Here is a 16,676-nt window from a genome sequence, read left to right on the forward strand (position 1 = left end):
TTAAGAAAAGCCTATTATTTAGGGATCTTGCTCTCTTAATGCGAGATTTGCATTTAACTGAATGACAGAATCAACAGAAATAAAATACACAGAATTTCATAACTAGTATTTGTTGGCAATAAATCAGATGATTTGAAATATGCTAATTGAAAATAGTGCTTCACTTTCACTCTATAGTTCAGGATTAAAGAATTTGCCTATGTATGAAAGCATCTTTAAAAATTAATTGCATTAATTAAAAGATGACAACAAATTACATTATTAGAAATTGAGTATAAGACGATTTTGCCTTTAGAGTAATAAAAATTTATATGACAAGCTACTATTAACATTTAAGTAAAATAATTTCTCATTAATGTATGCACTTTGTGTTGTAAAAGACACAAAACATAAAATTTACCATCCTAACCATTTTTTTTTTTTTTTTGAGACGGAGTTTCGCTTTTGTTACCCAGGCTGGAGTGCAATGGCGCGATCTCGGCTGACCCCAACCTCCGCTTGGGTTCAGGGAATTCTCCTGCCTCAGCCTCCTGAGTAGCTGGGATTACAGGCACGCGCCACCATGCCCAGCTAATTTTTTGTGTTTTTAGTAGAGACCAGGTTTCACCATGTTCATCCTAACCATTTTTTATTGAGATGAGGTGTTACTGTATTGCCCAGGCTGGTCTCGAATTCATGAGCTCAAATGATCCTCCCACCTCGGCCTCTCAAAGTGCTGGGAATACAGGCGTCAGCCACCACGCCCGGCCTCATCCTAACCATTTTTTTAAGTGTAGAGCTCAGTAGTATATTCACATTGTTGTGAAACTTAAGTATTTTTTAAAAATGATTCTTATGTAATTAGCATTGATTAAAAAAAGTTAATCATCAAACTTTAAGATATGAAACTAATAGTTGAGTGTTTCAGGCCACTGCTGTCTTCTTATGGATGTGTAAAATGTGAATCATAGGCTGTGTTGTTATAGGGAAACTGCAAAATCCAGGCTTCACTACACCTGGAGAACTACATTCACACATAGACCTAGTGGAAAAGTGAATGTTTTCTAATTGTCTGTAATACATGACAGATGGTTCACCAAAAAGAACTTCTTCTTTTGCCCTATTGACCAGCATTTTTTTTTTTCTTGTGCTAAAACAGAACTTGGTATTCTTGTTTCTAAACTTCCATAGCAGGTACTTCCTGTCACACAATTGAATTGAATCTCCTGCCTACACTTCCTCCATTTGCTAACTTTGTGTTTATCTTGCTGAGTGCATTATATTAAATGGATTCTAGTATAATAATTGAATCCTCCTTTTTAAATACATCTAATACCTTAACAAATTGCTGATGTGACACTTAAAAATGGTTTTTGGGCCTGGCGTGGTAGCTCATGCCTGTAGTCCCAGCACTTTGGGAGGCCAAGGTGGGTGGATCCCTTGAGCTCAGAAGTTTGAGACCAGCCTGGGCAACACATTGAAACCCCTTCTCTACAAAACACACACATGCACACGCACACGCATACACACAAAAATTAGTTGGGTGTGGTGGTGTGCATGCCTGCCTTCCCAGCTACTCTAAAAGGCTAAGGTGGGAAGATCATTTGAGCAAAGGAGGTTGAGGCTACAGAGAGCCATCATTATACCAGTCCACTCAAGCCCTCATAACAGAATGGGACCCTATCTCAGGGAAAAAAAAAAAAAAAGGTTTTTGGTATAGTCATTTGCATGTTAAAGAAAATAATCTTTTTTAAGAATGATTGAGTTAGGGAACCAACAAATTATGCACTTACTTTGGTTTGTATTTTTGTAGAAACCAACTCATTGGGTGTTAATAGCTGTTAAGAGTCATAAATGCAGGTGCCTTTATGAAAACCTAATGAGTTTTTAAAGCGTGAAATGCCCATGGATTTCTTTTAGTATGTAATGTGTTAACTTAAAACTGAGGACACCGTATAGTAAGGAAATTGGGCCTTATTTGAGCAGCATGTGATTTTTTAGAGTAATTATAGTCTTGCATTAAGGCAGAGTAACCATGACATGAATAGTTTAATATTTTGTATTTTTTTTTTTACTTGATATAGAGTCTTGCTTACAGAGCCCAGGCTGGAATGCAGTGGCATGATTGTGGCTCACTGCAGTCTCAAACTCCAGGGCTCAAGTGATCCTCTCACCTCAGCCTCCCAAGTAGCTGACTAAATTTTTTTGTTTTTTGTCAGATGAGACTTGCTATGTTGCCCAGGATGGTCTTGAACTCCTGGCCTCAAGTGATCCTTCCCTCTTGGCCTCCCAAAGTGTTGGAATTACAGACATGAACCACCTCACCCAGCCGTGCAATTTTATTTTTATTCTCTAAACTGTTGCTGCTCTCCCTAACCCCTACTGACTACCTTTTGCTATTGAATTTGCTATGTGGAAAACCATTTTATGTTCTAGAAATTGGGCCTTTGTCTTACAGTTACTCTCTAATTCTGGTCTTGAGAAAAATTTTCAGTTTTACAGGATCTGATTGAAATTACTCTAATTCACAGGGCAATTTTATCTGGATGGTGACACTTTAGAATGCAAGTTTCTCAATCTCCATTTATCTTTTGGTTCGAGGATAGTGTTTAAGACTATTAGGATCACTTGATTAGTATCTCTGGGCTTTTGAAAATAATTACACAGTGTTAATGTTTTTAAAAATTGTTCTAATGGGTAGGTACAGCAGAGAGCACCATAAATGATTGAAGGTTTAGGAAAGCTCAAGGTCTAGAATTATTTAGGCATATTAAAGAGAAGGCTGAAAGTAAAATTCAGTCACTGTTTATGAAGTTTGTGCTATAATGTAACTTTAATATTCTGGAGATTTTTTAATTAATCAAGATCTATTTTACCTGGAGAACACTGTTTTGAACAGGAATGGAATTAGAATCTTTCTTGAGCTCTGACATAGTCCTCAGTTAAAAGAATAGAATTAACATTTCCTAGCTGGGTAAAGTACAAAATCAAAGCTCCACTTCCCCACTGTGAAATAGGTATGCTACTAATAGTACCCACCTCTTAGGACTAAATGGAATAAGACACATGAATCGTTCTAGCACAGTGCCTGGCACATAATAAGCATGCAAAATTTAGCTCTTTCTAAAGATACATTTTCTAAATTAAATGTCAGTGATCAACTACATTTTCTGTGTGTTAATGTGTAGTTGGTTTACTAAAATTGTTAGATTTTCTTATCAAGAGACCTACTTGTCATGGAAGTATACCTTCATTAAGCAAGCATGGTATAAAAAGAAGCCATCTTATTTAGTACTTAACCAAGTAACCTTTGTGTATGTATGTATTTATTTTTTCGAGACAGGGTCTCCCTCTGTCTATCAGCTGGGAGTGCAGTGGTGCAATCACAGCTCACTGCACAACCTCAGTAGCTGGGACCACATGCACACACCTCCACGCCTAGCTAATTTTTAAATTATTTGTAGAGACTAGATCCCACTAGTTGCCAGGGCTGCTCTTGAACTCCTGGGCTCAAATGATACTCCCACCTCAGCCTCCCAAACTGCTAGGATTATAGGCACGAGCCACCACGCCTGGCCCAAATAACCTTTTAAAGTTGAGCTTTTTTAAAGCATAAAGCTGAATAGTAAAGTTGGCTGATAAAAATTTTGACAAGATGCTAAATAAATGTAACATCTTAACAGTGTTTGCCATTCTAAACTTGTATATGTTTTTTCCTCTGGGTCAATCATCTAATCTTAAATTGGGAGTCATTAATACCCAGATTAGAAGCTGAGAAATTTTAAAATCTTAGACTTATTTTTAGGAATTATAAATATGTATTATTGAAGGGCTAAAATATTAATAGTATTTTAAAGAATCATGGGGTCAGGTGCGGTGGCTCCTATATATAATCCCAGCTCTTTGGGAGGCCATGGTGGGAGGACTCCTTGAGCTCAGGCATAGTAGAACAGCCTGGGCAACACAGTGAGACCCTGTCTCTACTAAAAAAATTTAAAATTAGCCAGGCATGGTGGTGCATGCCTGTAGTCCCAGCTATGTCGGAGGCTGAAGTGAGATTTCTTGAACCCAGAAGGTCAAGGCTGCAGTGAGTCATGATCACACCACCGCACTGTAGCCTGGGTGAAAGAGTGAGACCCTGTCTCTTAAAAAAAAAAAAAGAAAAAGAAAAAATTAGGGCATTTTGATGCCAAAGGACATCTGTGGAATCTATGTGGCTCTATCAGTTTGCCAATGAGATGTTGTCTGTTAAACATGTTGCTGCCAGCTATAGCTGACTTTTCCAGGATTTCCATCAAGGAGAAGCATGTTATCAGCTGTGAAGATTCCATTCTTATCTAATCCATCCCTTAAGAAAATGGAGAGAGGGGGAGGAAGACCGTGGCAATTTTAAAGTATCCCTGTTATATTGAGTTTTAGGGACTCTTTCTGTTCTGTGAAGGAATATATCACTTGAGTATCTATTATGTGCAGGGCACTATGCTGTATGTATAAAATTTAATCTTGAGAAAACCAAACAGAGTAGATAATACTCCTGTTTTGCAGATGTAGATGCTTAAGTCCCAACTGATCCTCATCTCTTGTCCTTTTCTTATATAATGCTCCAGTCCTGAACTGGTATCTCCCAATTAAGCTGAGTTCTTTTGTATCCAGGCCTTTGCACACACTTCCTCCTCTTTTAAGAACAGGCTTCCTTAACAGCCTCATCTAGTTGCTATAACTTATCCTGCCGGACTCAGCCTTAGTGTCCCCTTTTTAGAGATTTTGCTGATCCCTTGATTCTGGACCAGATTTCCTTCCTGTGTGCCCTAGTAGCTTTGTTAGGATTAAATTCGTTTGCTTGTCATTGGTTTCCCGTAAGTTCCTATATCTCCCATTATAAGCTCTTAGAGAAGAGAGACTGTCATATCACCCTTACTCTATATCCAACACTGCTTGGCACATAGTAGACACTTAAAAGTAAATGAAGTTTAGGAAAGTTAACTTGCCCAAGGTCACAGCTATTAAATGGTAAAACTGGGATTTGAATCTAGATTTTCTGACCTTCAGAGCCCATACTTTTTTTTTTTTTTTTTTTTGAGATAGGGTCTCACTCTGTTGCCCAAGCTAGAGTGCACAGTTGTACAATCTTGGCCCATTGCAGCCTCAACCTCCTGGGCTCAGGCAATCCTTCCACCTTCACCTCCTGAGTAATTGGGGCTACAGGAGCAAGTCACTATGTCCGGCTAATTTTTTTGTATTTGTAGAGACAAGATTTCTCCATGTTGCCCAGGCTTCTCTCAGACAACGTCATCATGGTTGCCCAGAGCCCTCACAGAACATTCAGATCACCTGAAGTGCCTTTGAAACCATATGCAGCAAGGATTTCTCCTGCTGTTTATCATGCTCTCTGTCTCACTGAGATAAAGAGTAGAAAAGGAGGAGAAATATACATAGAACCACAGTGGTTGATAGCTCTGATGGGGTTAAAAAAACCAGATTTTAAAATAGTAAAACATAAAATGAATAGCAGATCTTGGCAACAGAGAGGAAAACCAGTGACGTTTGTCAAAGATAGAAAACTTTTTGGAGGGGAGGCATTTAAATATTAGCTGAAAGCATACTGATCTCTACAGCTTGGGTTTTTGGGAGGAAGGGAGACACTGACTACTTTCAGTCAAGCCAGATCTTTTTACCCTGCCTTGTATCATCCATGTCTATATTCCTATGTAATAATCATGAAAGTAAGCCGGAAGTTAAAAAAGACTATATATATATTCTATTTAAGAAAGGAATTTTTTGGAGACAGGGTCTTGCTGTAATTGGGACTACAGGAGCACGTCACTATGCCCGGCTCAAGTGAGCCCCCCACCTCAGCTAAGTAGCTGGGATTACTGTTGTATGCCATCAAGCATGTCTCAAAAAAGGAATCTTTATAAATATTATAACGCTACACTGTTAAGGAAAATCTAAACAATGCTTTGAGCTATCCTGGTGATCACATGTAATAATTTTCCTCTCTTGTTCACCTTCATCATCGTGCTTACTGCCCCCCTTCGAAAAAGCACTAGACTTTTATTATTAGATACTTTGATGTTTGTATCATGTTATGCTGCTTTCATGTAAACACAGCCAGCAGTCTCTTGAACATCAGATAATAAAGATGGTGTCCAAGAAAATCTTTGAACTGCTATTTTTTTTTCCAGTTTATTCTTACGTGCGGTGGCTCATACCTGTAATCCCAGCACTTTGAGAGGCTGAGGTGGGTGGATCACTTGAGATCAGGAGTTCGAGACCAACCTGGCTAACATGGTAACACCCTATATCTACTAAAATACGAAAATTCGACAGTGTGGTGGTGCATGCCTGTAATCCCAGCTACTCGGGAGACTGAGGCACACAAGGATTGCTTGAACCCTGGAGACAGAGGTTGTGGTGAATCGAGATTGCACCACTGCACTCCATCCTGGACAGCAGCGAGACTATCTTAAAAAAAAAAGGTATATTCTTAAATGTGTAACAAGCTCCAAGACATTTCATCCTTTGCTTCCTATAGTGGAAGCAGAAGATCTTATGGAAGGGAATACAGATATTTAAATAGGAATGGGATCAAGGGTCATCACTGCCTCGAGCACAGTGGTTTGCTTTTTGGTTTTGGTTCTTGTTTTCCAGATTTCTCCTATCCAAGTACTAACCAGGCTTAACCCTGCTTAGCTTTTGAGATGAGATGAGCAATTGGGTGCATTCAGGGTAGAATGGCCATAGACTTTTGCCAGATTTCTTTATTCCACCTGTCCAGGGAACCCTTTCCTCTGGCCTTTGTTTTTAGCTCCTCAAGTTTTTTCTGCTTTTTTTGTTTCTGCTTGAAATTCTTGTCTTCCTCATACATCTCCTTGGCTTGTTTCTTGGGCTGTTTCAGGGGCTTCTTGCTGTAGGTGCCTGTTAGGAAGGCTGGATGTGGTGCCTGCCATCCCTTCCTCAAACCCTGCCCAGGAAACTGGAACTACAATTTACTATTTTTATTCCTTAGTTAAAAGACATAAAGCCTTCAACCAAAGTTCTACTTTTTCTCTTTTTTTTTTTGAGACAGAATCTCACTCTGTCACCCAGGCTGGAGTGCAATGGTGCAGTTCCAGCTCACTGCAGCCTCTGCCTCCCTGGTTCAAGCAATTTTCGTGCTTCAGCCTCGCTAGTAGCTGGGACTATACAGGTTGTGCACCACCACACCCAGCTAATTTTTGTATTTTTAGTAGAGATAGGGTTTCACTATGTTGCCCAGGCTGGTCTCGAACTTCCTCCTGGCCTCAAGTGATCTGCCCACCTCAGCCTTCCAAAATATAGGCGTGAGCCACTGTGCCTAGCCACTACTTCTTTAAGGAAATATTTAACTCACAACCTAGGAATTTGGATGTGTTAGTAAAATGCGACATTTGCTATAGCTTGCCAGAAAGGTTGTACCAGTTACTATAGAGTTTGTGCTGTTCTCAGATAAGAGAATTTTTTGTTCGTTTGTTTGTTTTTCCACATGGAAAGGTTTCAGGCACAGTCCAGAGCTAGTATTGTGGCTTGACTATCAGCTTCTAACGTCATATGCACATTCTAGCCAAAGGGAAGGTTTATTTGTGCCCTTGAAGGATTCAACCAGGAAGTTGTATTATTTCTATTTCTGCCCCATTGCCATACTTAGCTACAAAGGAAGCTGGGAAATTTAACTAGGCGACCATGTGAAGAAGGGAAGAGTAGACGCTATGCTTTGCTACATTAACAAATGGCTGTGGTTGGCCGTTCTAGGATATGGCTTTAAGCTACACTGTGATCATCACTTATTTCCTTTTTCTGCTGATGCCTGGAATTTCAGTTTAGAGTAAGTTCATTTGATTTGCAAGAAATAAAATTGTACTCTCATTAGTTTGGAGGTCTTAAGTGTGAATAAGTTTTGATTCTTTCATGATAGTTAATTTTGATAAGTTGAGAAAAAAGGCAAGCATGAAGACATGGCATATCTGATAGGGGCATACCTTGAGATTGGGCTATAGATTCTAAAAATAGTTGATTAACCTTTTTTTTTTCCTTCAGAGGCTGCTTGAAACTATATTGGTTTTGCTGGGCGCAGTGGCTCACGCCTGTAATCCCAGCACTTTGGGAGGCCAAGGCAGCAGATCACGAGACCAGGAGTTCAAGACCAGCCTGGCCAACATGGTGAAACCCCGTCTCTACTAAAAATACAAAAAATCAGCCAGGTGTGGTAGCAGGCAGGTATAATCCCAGCTACTCAGAAAGCTAAGGCAGGAGAATCACTTGAACCCGGGAGGTGGAGGTTACAGTGAGCTGAGACCGTGCCACTGCACTCTAGCCTGGGCAACAGAGCAAGACTCCATCTTAAAAAAAACAAAAACAAAACAAAAAAAAACTATATTGGTTTTACTTAGGACCAGCCTTGTAGTTGCTGACATTGAATCATGGAGTATATAATTTGAGCCACCAAAATAAGTGAGGTCATTGTCTTTTAACAGAGAATCACAGAAAGACTTGAGATAATTTTGTAAAGTTTCTTTGTGTCCAGCTGTATTGGAATGGTCATTTGATAATTCTTTGTTCTGTAAACCTTGATTTTATCACTGATGGAGCATTTCTTTTGGCTTTTCTAAAGTTATTTCAGCACCTGCCACATATAGTTTGTTTGCTTTCTATTTTTCTAGTCCTGCCCTTGTGGGATGAACTTCTCTGTTGCATTGTAAGGCTCATCCATATTGAGAAACAGAGGAGTCTGAAAGCCCCTCCTTGTGTCTGGTCTTGGTATCTCACTCCTTTCTTGTCTTGACTTTACTGGTTATCCTCAAGTGGAAATGGAGAGAAAAATCTTGTCAGCTAGGCATGTATGTGTATATTACCAGGTCTTGTCTTAAATTTACACCCAAAGATTCCCCCATGGTATATAACTGAGGACATTCTTAGGACACTAAGGGGTAGGTAGAGCTGGGGTTGGCAAACTGTGGGCTTACCTGTTTTTATAAGTAAAGTTTTATTGGAACACGGCATACTCATTTCTTTCCATATTAACTAAGACCACTTTTACACTACAAGGGCAGAATTAAGTAGTTGAAACAGTCTTGTTTACTATCTTGCCCTTTAAGAACAAGTTTGCCAATTTGTGTCTAGAATTTGCTCATGTAACATTGAAATAATGGAAATCAGAAGGCACCTGGAGAATCGGTTATCAAAACATGAGACCGGGCATGGTGGCTCACTCCTGTGATCTCAGCACTTTGGGAGACTGAGGTGGGTGGATCACTTGAGGTCAGGAGTTCAAGACCAGCCCGGCCAACATGGCAGAACCCTATCTCTACTAAAAATATAAAAATTAGCCAGATGTAGTGGTGCGTCCCTGTAGTCCCAGCTACTTGGGAGCCTGAGATGGGAGGATCACTTGAGGCTGAGGTTGCAGTGAGCCAAGATCACACTAGTGCATTCCAGCCTTTGTGACAGAGCAAAACCCGATCTTAAAAAAAAAAAAAAACCCTAAAAAATATCATGAAGTTAAGGAAAAAACATTCATTTAGGAAGCCAATAATAAACAGCTGAGGAAATAGTAGTTAAATATAACACTGCACATTCATCAAATAATAGGATCTTAATGCATAGCCCTATTGTTGGTGCTGAATAAAATATTAGATACTATTCTTTCCTCCTAAAGGCCCAGAAATTGTAACTTTGTGTTGTTATCCCACTGATAATATTAAGACCAGGCACAAGGATTTTCAACTTTTGAAGTTTGTTTTCTTACTTGAAGCCTTTTATGTAAACTCCTTTGAATACCCACATAAAGGAGAGAGAGTTGGTACTGATAAACTAGTGGGCAGCAGGTTCATAGTGGTTTAGGGTCGGTCAGCAAACCAATGGCAAAACTGGAGATGATGCCAAACAAAATTGATTGCAGTCAGTTCTAGTCAGGATCATGGTTTATATATTTTCTAGCCAGAATTAATTAATTTCTTGTATAGTAGCATTATTTAATGATTTGTGGGGTTTTATGTGTGTGTGTGTGTGTGTTTTTTTTTTTTTTTTTTTAAGACGGAGTTTTACCATGTTGGTCAGGCTGGTCTTGAACTCCTGACCTCAGGTGATCCGCCCGCTTTGGCCTCCAGAGTACGTGTGTGTGTTTTTTTAAGAGATGGAATCTCACTATATTGCCCAGGTTGGTCTTGAACTCTTGAGCTCAAGCGATCCCCTTATCTGCTTCAATCTCCTGAATCTGCTTCAATCTCCTGAGTAGCTGGTACTACAGATGTGAGCCATTACACCTGGCTTAATGTTTTGTATTCTTACTTGTTAACTTCCTATATAATATGGCAGTATGCCATTGTATAAATAATTTTTAATAATTAAATTTGTATTGGTTAAACTATTAGGTAATTTTAGTATCTTCAGCTTGTAAAAAGTTTGTAGAAAGGGATTAAGTCCTTTCTACAAACTCTTATCTGTCTATCTGTTCATCTGTCTGTCTATCTATCTGAAAGCTGGGTGTGGTATTGCACGCCTGTAGTCCCAGCTACTCAGGAGGTTGAGGTAGGAGAATCTTTTGAGCACAGGAGGTTGAGGCTTCAATGAGCTATAATGGTACCGCTCCACTCCAGCCTGGGCGACAGAGCAAGACCCTGTCTCAAAAAAAAGAGAAAGGAAGGCGTTAAGTTGAAAATTAAGAAACTGCGATACCAAGTCTAAATAGGAAAACATAGTAAATTGATAGAATTTTTGTCTTAATTTAGAAGGGCACATTATGTTGATATACTTAAGTTGGGATAAATTGCAGTTTTAGAGCTTTTTTGTTTAGACATGAGATTATGATTCTTATCTATAATCTATTTGCTCAGTTTTCTTCCCTCAAGACATCTGATCAATTTTTTTTTCTAACTAAATTTCTTTTTAGAGTTGTTAACTTTGACTAGCTCCTATGGGTCAGTTGCTTTATTAAGTACTTGGAATGCTGGGTTTAATAACACAAGGCTGCTGCATTCAGTAAGTTCACACCAGCCTGAAACAGGGCTAGATTTCTCTGATAAGTTTTCCCCAGAACTGTCCAATAAATGAATATTATGAACTGTCTGTTGTATGTGAAACATTGCTAGATACTTGGGTAAGAGATGAAAAAAATATGCCTAGCCTTTAGAAGCTTCCAGAGTGGTGGTAAGGATAGTGGGGAGAGGTAAATTCATCAAATATGCATAATATGTAGTGGGAACCCAAGTCTGCCCTGAGGGGCCAGGAGTGTGTGAGGGCAAAAAGTGGGCCAGTAATGTTTTAGGTAGGGGCAGCACCTGTCTTTTCTGTCCTTTACTGCCAGCAGCTAATGTTGTCAATGACCTGCCAGAATCACACAGTAATAATACTGGAGTGATTCCTTGTTACTCTCTGACTCAAACATTTTTCTCAATTACTATTTATAATTTTACATAAAATGTATAATTTGGTTTTGAAATTGTTATTTTATTTTTTAATAAATAGAGACAGGGTCTCTCTATGTTGCCCAGGCTGGTTTTGAACTCCTAAGCTCAAGCAGTCCTCCTGCCTCTGCCTCCCAAAGTGCTTTACAGGTGTGATTACAGGTGTGAGCCACTGCGCTGAGCCATAATTTGTTTTAAGCATCTATGTTCAGGCAGTATGGTAGGCACTTTCACTCTGTGTTTTCTCTGGTATAGTTTATTCTACTGTGTTTTCTTAACAAACTGTAATTACTCTTATTTCCAGTTAAAACAGATGATAGGCTGGGCATGGTGGCTTATGCCTATAATCCTAGCACTTTGGGAGACTAAAGTGGGAAGATCACTTGAGTCCAGGCATTCAAGACCAGCCTGGGAAACATAGGGAGATTTAATTTTTTTTTTTTTTTTTTAATTAGCTGGGTGTGATGGCATTGACTTGTAGTACCAGCTACTTGGGAGGCTGAGATAGGAGGATAACTTAAGACCAAGAGGTCAAGGCTGCAGTAAGCTGTGGTCGTGCCACTGCACCACAGTATAGGTAACAGAGTGAGACCTGGTCACACACCCAAAAAATAGATCATAGATATAGACTACTTTTTCATTCTCTTGGCAATAGTCCTTTCCTATTTCCTCCTGTATTAGTCCATTTTCACACTGCTGTAAATATACCACCCGAGACTGGATAATTTATAAAGGAAAGAGGTTTAATTGACTTACAGTTCTGCATAGCTGGGGAGGCATCAGGAAACTTAGAAGTATGGTGGAAGGCAAAGAAGAAGGAAGGACCTGCTTCACAAGGCAGCCGGAAAAAGAGAAAGTGAAGCAGAAAGCCCCTTATAAAGCCATCAGCTCTTGTGAGAACTCACTCATTATCGCGAGAAGAGCATGGGGGAACCACCCCCATGATCCAGTCACCTGGGGGGTTATGTGTGGGGATTACAATTCGAGATGGATTTGGGTAGGGACACAGAGTCAAACCGTATCACATCCTGACCATGCTTTATGCTATAGCTAAGAAAGTCTACCTGCTCTTCTCCCATGCTGAATTCTGATGATCCTCCCTGATTCCTCTTGCCAAAAGCTAGTCCAATGTGGACTTGCGCCTGTAGTCTTAACTACTTGGGAGGCTGAAGTGGGAGGATCATTTGAGACTAGGAATTAGAATCTGTACTAAGTTATTATCTTGCCACTGCACTCTAGCCTGGGCAACAGAGCAAACCCTATCTCTTAAAAAAAAATGCTGAGAAAACATTCTATTCTATACTGAGTTTGTGTTCCTAGGTAAAAAAAACACGAAAATATAAAAACAATTTTAAGGAAAAAATAAAGGCCAGGCTTAGTGTCTCACGCCTATAATCCCAGCACTTTGGGAGGCTGAGGTGGGCAGATCACGAGAGATAGGGAGTTTGAGACCAGCCTGTCCAACATGGTGAAACCTTGTCTCTACTAAAAATTACAAAAAAAAAAAAATTACCCAGGTGTGGTGGTATGCACCTGTAATCCCGGCTACTCGGGAGGCTGAGGCAGGAGACTCACTTGAACCTAGGAGCTAGAGGTTGCAGTGAGCCAAGATAGCACCACTCCAGTCCAGCCAGGGCAACAGAGCGAGACCCTCTCTCACAAAAAAAAAAAAAAAGGAACTCTCGAAGCATTTTTAAGAATTTCTTACTTAGAGGCCTCAGAAATAACCCCACACATCTACATCTATCTGATTCTTGACAATCCTGACAAAAGCAACGGGGAAAGGATTCCCTATTTAATAAATGGTGCTGGGGAAACTGTCTAGCCATATGCAGAAAACTGAAACTGGACCCCTTCCTTACACCTTATACAAAAATTAAGATGGATTAAAGACTTAAATGTAAAACCGAAAACAATAAAAACCCTAGAAGAGAACCTAGTCAGTACCATTCAGGACATAGGCATGGGCAAAGACTTCATGACTAGAACACCAAAACCAATTTCAGCAAAAGCCAAAATTGACAAATGGGATCTAATTAAAGAGCTTTTGCACAGCAAAAGAAACTATCATCAGAGTGGACAGGTGGCCTACAGAATGGGGGAAAATTTTTGCAATCTATCCATCTGACCAAGGGCTAATATCCAGAATCTACAAGAAACTTAAATTTACAAGAAAAAAAAACCCATCAAAAAGTGGGCAAAGGATATGAACAGACACTTCTCAAAAGAAGACATTTATGCAGCCAACAAACATGAAAAAAAGCTCATCATCACTGGTCATTAGAGAAATGTAAATAAAAACCACAATGAGATACCATCTCACACTGGTTAGAATGGTGGTCATTAAGTGGCTCATGCCTGTAATCCCAGCACTTTGGGAGGCCGAGGCGGGCAGATCACAAGGTCAAGAGAGCAAGACCATCCTGGTCAACATGGTGAAACCCCATCTCTACTAAAAATACAAAAAATTAGCTGGGCATGGTGGCGCATGCCTGTAATCCCAGCTACTCAGGAGGCTGAGGCAGGAGAATTGCCTGAACCCAGGAAGCGGAGGTTGCGGTGAGCCGAGATTGTGCCATTGCACTCCAGCCTGGGTAACAAGAGTGAAACTCCGTCTCAAAAAAAAAAAAAAAAAAATTCTTATATTCATGGCCGGGCATGGTGGCTCACACTTATTATCCCAGCACTTTAGGAGGCTGAGGCAGGTGGTTTATTTGAGGTCAGGAGTTCGAGACCAGATTGACAACATGGTAAAACCCCATTGCTACTAAAAATGCAAAATGTTAGCTGGGTGTGGTGGTGCATGCCTGTAGTCCCAGCTACTCAGAAGGCTGAGGCAGAATTGCTTGAACCCAAGAGGTGGAGGTTGCAGTCACCTGAGATTGTGCTGCTGGACTCCCACCCAGCAACAGAGAAAAAAAAAATTCCTTATGTCCTTATAGAATATATTATTTTAGATGTGGATATTCTAGAGATTGATGGTGGTGATGTTTGGATAACAGTATGGATATGGATTTACTTAATGCTGTAGAACTCTGTACACTTAAAAATACTTAAAATGATAATTTTATATTATGTGTGTTTTACCACAATAATAAATATAGAAGTAAATAGTGTGGAGGGGCCAGGTACAGTGGCTATCTCCTCTAACTCCAGCACTTTGAGAGGCCAAAGCAGGAGGATCAAGACTTAAAAATTAGCTTGGGTAACATAGTGAGACCCTTCTATTTACAAAAAAAATACAAAAATTAGCTAGGTATGGTGGTGTCCACCTACAGTCCCAGCTACTTGGGAGGCTGAAGTGGGAGGATTGTTTGAGCCCAGGAGGTCAAGGCTGCAGTAAACCAGAATTGTACTGCTGCACTCCAGCCTGGGTGGCAGAGAGAGACCCCCATCTCAAAAAGAAAAAGGAAACTGGAGAGGGCAGTTTCTTTCCCTTCAAACTATCAAAGCAAGGAAAAAAGTAGTTTCTCTGACTTTTTGCCAGGAATCCTCAATCCTTACTCATCTATCTTGTTTTATAGTCTCCTTTATCCGATATTAATACAGCCAGTCCAATTTTCTTGTGGGTATTTGCAGAGTATGTAATTTTCTGTCCTTTCACTTTTAACCTGTGTTGGTGTTGGTTTTTTGAGGCAGTCTCACTCTCACCCAGGCTGGAATGCAGTGGCATGATAATAGCTCACTGCAACCTTCACCTCCTGGGTTCAAGTGATCTTGTGCCTCAGCCTTCCAGGTAGCTGGAATTACAGGGGTGCACCACTACACCTGGCTAATTTTTGTATTTTTTATGGGGTTTCACCATGTTGGCTAGGCTTGTCTTGAATTATCAACCTCAGGTGATCCACACCCCGCCCCTCGGCCTCTTAAAATGTTGGGATTACAGGTGTCAGCCACCACTCCTAGCTCTTTATGTGGATTTCATTTACCATCTGGTATCATTTTTTTTCAGCCTGAGCTGGCTTTAGTATTTCTTTTTTCTTTTTCTAAGGTTCCCATCAGATGGTTAATGTGCTGAAGTCATAACAAGGTTTGAAGGAGGCACATCACACACATGAGCATGAAAACCCAATCGTCACACTTATGAACTACAGAAGGATTTCTTTAGTATTTCTTCTATGTCAGGTCTGCTAACTAGGAAGTCTTGCAGTCTTTTTTTGTCTGGGAATGTCTTATATTTTTATTTTTGAAGGATAGTTCTGTTGGATGTATTAGTTTTTCATTGCTGAATTAAAAATTACCACAATTGTAGCCCTTAAGATACCCCCAGCCAGATGCAGTGGTGTGTGCCTATAGTCCCATCTACACAGGAGGCTAAGACAGAAGAATCACTTTAGCCCAGGAGTTTGAGGCGGCTACAGTGTGGTATGATCACGCCTGTAAATAGCCTGCACTCCAGCCTGGGAAATAAGCAAGACACAACTATCTCTTAAAAAAAATTTTTTTTAAATAAATAAGTGGAGTTTTAAATTAATTAAACACTACCAAATGTTATCTCACAAGTTTCTGTAAATGAGAAGTCTGAATATGGCTCGTCTGGCTCAGGGTCTCACAATCCCTGCAATCAAGGAGGTTGGTCAAGGTTGTGGTTTCATCTGAGGCCTTGGGAGTTCTCTTCCAGGCTTACATAGTTGTGGGCAGTATTAATTTTCTTGGAGTTGGAGAGTTTAGAGTAGCCTTCCTCTTAAAGGCCAATGGAAAAATCTCTTTTATCTCAGGGAAGACTAAAGCCCGCTTTTAAGGGGGCTCACCTAATTAAGTCAAGGCTACTCACAAAAAACTCAGCGAAGTCAAAGTCAAACTGATTAGGGAGTTTAATTAACATCTGTAAAATCCATTCACCTTTGCCATGTAATGTAACCTAATTATGGAAGTGACATCCATTGCATTCATAGGCCTCACTCACATTCTAGGGGAGGTGTGTATGCCAAGGGGTGGCAATTTTAGGCACCATCTTAGAATTCAGCCTCCCACACTAGATAGGAAATTCTTTTTTGTTTTTCTTTTTTTTTTTTCCTTTTTCTTTTTTTGAGCATTCTGAATATGCTACTGCTTCCTTGTCTCCATTGTTTCTGGTGAGAAGTCAGCTATTAATCTTAATGGTCCCCTGTAGTGATGGGTAGACTTCTCTTGCCACTGTAGTCAACATTTTGCTTTTCTTTGGCTTTTAACAGTTTTACTATGATGTTTGTTAGGTGGAGATCTCTTTGTGTTTATCCTACTTAAGAGTTCACTGAGCTTCTTGGATGTATAGATTAAGGGTTTAGTCAAATTTTT

At 39.9% G+C, this 16,676-nt stretch overlaps 1 protein-coding gene and 1 non-coding gene across 2 annotated transcripts in view; one reads left to right on the top strand and one right to left on the bottom strand.

Annotated features, from left to right (window-relative positions):
* The window catches only part of SNX3 (sorting nexin 3), a 54,349-nt gene that overhangs the window by 928 nt on the left and 36,745 nt on the right, over positions 1–16,676 (top strand). The gene's annotated exons all lie outside the window — the stretch shown is intronic.
* LOC135268590 (small nucleolar RNA U13) lies at positions 15,396–15,499 on the bottom strand. The gene has a single exon (XR_010336894.1). It is a non-coding gene; the product is annotated as a small nucleolar RNA U13 (small nucleolar RNA).

Source organism: Aotus nancymaae, unplaced genomic scaffold, assembly GCF_030222135.1.
Source record: "Aotus nancymaae isolate 86718 unplaced genomic scaffold, 86718_ANA_hifiasm-v0.15.2.pri h1tg000040l, whole genome shotgun sequence".
In the NCBI taxonomy this organism is placed as follows: Eukaryota; Metazoa; Chordata; class Mammalia; order Primates; family Aotidae; genus Aotus; species Aotus nancymaae.